General features: G+C 43.0%; 1 pseudogene; it reads left to right on the top strand.

Annotated features, from left to right (window-relative positions):
* The first annotated feature begins 344 nt into the window (after positions 1-344).
* Positions 345-3,296, top strand: part of LOC101586297 — a 3,374-nt pseudogene continuing 422 nt past the window's right edge.

Genomic DNA, 3,296 nt, shown 5'->3' with positions numbered 1-3,296 from the left:
TTTTGAATAGTATAAATATAAAAATCAACATTAGTAGCAGTTTTGACTGAATCCTTCTAAATGGATCAGCATAGCAGATGGACTAAGACAGTGCTGAGAAAGAGGAGTTGGTGTTAGCTCGGTGCCAGCTGCGACACGGAGTCCAACGACAGCTGTAAAGAAATTACCTCCCAGAACTGGTCAGCCTTAAAAGCCTACATGCGCTCCCGAGGTTAACCGTTTTAAATCTCAAATTCGTATCAAATACGATACAATTCTAAATGAGAAACAAAATCTGAGTTTTGTCGCGGGCTCCATGTCTCGGCTGTCCTCACAACAGTACTCTTCCACAAGCGTCCCCCAGAATGTCAGCGCGGAATGCCCAGCGACCAGAAGGGCTCCTCCCGCCCCTGCGAATCAGCACCTTTGAAGTACAGGAAGCTTCGTGCGTGGAATACATGAAGAGATCCGTGCCTTAGGAAGGCAAGCAGACCAAAGCAGAAGTGTAAAAGGGAGAGATTGTGATGCACTGATAGTGAGATGAACGATGGAGATCTAATTTAGCTCTTCCACACATCTGCGGTGCAGTCTTTCCCTAGCTTTTGTCTCCTTTCTCCATTTGCAAAACCGGAAGCGGTGGTCCCACACGGACACGTGGAAAACTCCAGGTTGTATCAGCAAGTTTTGCAAATTATCACAGCTACCTGAGCCTAAGACTTGAAAGAAATTAGGCCAGGCCTGAAATAAATCATGTCCCAGGAAGGTAAGTTGTTTCATCAAAATTAAAGCTATTGCCACTGGCAGCTGTACTAAACTTCTCAAAGCCTTTGACAGTCACTGAAATCAGAGCCTGGTGTTATTAAGTAAGAAATATTGTACAATATTAAGTACAAAACATTGTAGATTAATGCAACTTCATAAGAACTAATTGTTAAAAACCAAAATGTCTGCAAAACAATATTTATAGACACCCCATGGGATTCAAGACAGAGAAGTCCATCTTGGCATAAGAAAGGAATACGTTTTCTAAAGATTTTTTGTGAAATAGTACATTATTGTTTCAAAATAGGCCCAATCTCCCTGTGTGTTTGTTGTAGTCTTTGAAATAAACTGCTAAGAAAACCGAAGACGAAGAAATTTGCTAATGGAAAGGATCATGCGAGTATCCAAGTCCTTCTTCCAGCATGCCAGTGGTTCAGAGCCATCGCTTCTGCTTCCTAAGCAATCTGTCTGCTTTGACAATCTGTTCTTCAAAAATTGGAAAGGAGGAAGCTTGTCTCTCAAAGGGAGGTTTGTTTGTTGGATGTTACTGAAAGTGAACTCTTTTGTTATTTCCAAAAGCTTACTTGAAAATTTAACATGGTGGTTTAAGAAAGAAAAATAAAACAAACAACAGAAAAGACATTAACAGCCAAGCTCCTAGCAGTTTATCGTACTGCTTTACCCATCTCTGACTCAGACTAGGCCTTCAGCAGATTATTCAGCTCCTTCTGCTATTTAAATAAATTAATGCCAAATATTTTTATTTGGAGGATTAATCCCATTTCAAATGTGATTAAGGAAGGCATATTCTCAGCTTATTTTTACCCAGAGAACATTCTTTATTCATTCCGTCAGTGCTGATTGAGTGTCTGTTTTGTGTGATCTCCTGCGCTTTGTGCTCTATCAAGACAGCTGCCTCTGTCCCTGAACACTTTATGAGACCAGTGGTGGGAAGGAGAACATAAGGCCCAGCCTTCGAATGGGTCCTCCTCTTCCCTTATCTTGCCACTCCTTCCCCTTGTGACTAGGCTAACAAGGAAGGATATTGTGCATAAAAGAACAAGTTTTCTTATTGTCAAAGAATGTGGAAGGAGGCAGAGCCCTGAGGTGGCACAATGCAATTATGACTGCACTTACACAAGCTCCATCAATGAGAGAGAGAGAGACAGAGATTTGTATACTTACACAACTTTTGAGGACTTTCCCATTGAGCAGGCCTAGCAGAAATGTAACTGAGAGTACCTAGTGCTCAGGTGATGGTTTTAAAGACCATTCTTTACTGAAAGGAATTAAGATTTCCTGGAGAATCAGCTGCCAGTAGGGCTAGGAAAGAAAAAAAACCAAGAGTTGGGAAGGCTCACCCCAATAAAACAAGCTGCCAGACTGAAGTCGCTCCTGCTTGCCAGGCTTAGCAAAGTTTGTGCATCAAAACTGATGGTATCAATAGGGTGAACAGCTTTCCATAAAACCCATGAATGTGGACACACAGTGGTACATACCTGTCATCGCAGCACTCTGTGAGGCTGAGGCAGAAGTGCACATTCAAGCTCAGCCTGGGCAATCTAACGGGATAGCAGAACTTTGTCTCAAAATTGAAAATAAAAAGGGCTGGGGATATAGCTCAGTGAAGAGACCCTGAGTTCAATCCCCAGTGAGATTAAAAATAAGTATATACTATGCACTATAGCAATTTTTGTCACCTGTAAACTAGAAAGAATAGTGAGATTAGAAAACTGTGATCTAGGGCCAGCCAAATAGCTCAGGGGGTTAAACGCTCTTGCGATGCTGTAAACAGGGGTATCACGACGAGTCCAATCTAGTGGTGAGACCCTGAACATCCTGCAGACCCTTCCCTAAAATTAAAAAAAAAAAAAAAGAAAAGAAAAGAAAGAAAACTATGGTCTGGGAACCAGAATATAGTAAGAACTAAGCCAGACTGAATTACCATTGCAGTTAAAACTAACAAAAGAGCCAGACTCATGAACAAGTCAGGATGACTCAAGCGGACCCCAAGAAACCACGGAACAAGACATCTGCATGCGCCTTCTTTGTGCAGACCTGCAGAGAGGAGCGCGAGAAGAAGAACCCAGAAGTCCCTGTCGGTTTTGCAGAATTTTCCAAGAAGTGCTCAGAGAGGTGGAAGACCATGTCTGGGAAAGAGAAGCCTAAGTGTGATGAAATGGCCAAGACGAATAAAGTTCGCGCTGACCAAGAGATGAAAGACTATGGACACGTGGAGGGAGGCGAGAAGAAAAAGGACTCCGATGCACCCAAAAAAACCACCGTCTGGATTTTTCCTGTTTTGCTCGGAATTCCCCCCAAGAGCAAATCCACCAACCCTGGTATCTCCATTGGCGATGTGGCCAAAAAGCCGGGTGAGACGTGAAATAATTTAAGTGGCAGTGAAAAGCAGCCCTGCATCACCAAGGTGGCTGCGCTCTAGGAGAAGTGTGAGAAGGACATGGCTGACTCTAAGTCTAAAGGAAAGTTCGATGGTGCAACGGGTCCTGCTAAAGTTGCCCGGAAAAAGGTAGAAAAGAAAGAGGAGGGGGAGG

This window comes from Octodon degus, unplaced genomic scaffold, assembly GCF_000260255.1.
Source record: "Octodon degus isolate 3935 unplaced genomic scaffold, OctDeg1.0 scaffold00009, whole genome shotgun sequence".
Classification (NCBI taxonomy): Eukaryota; Metazoa; Chordata; class Mammalia; order Rodentia; family Octodontidae; genus Octodon; species Octodon degus.
Note: the sequence above shows the minus strand (reverse complement) of the source record. Positions and strands in the feature narration are given on the sequence as shown.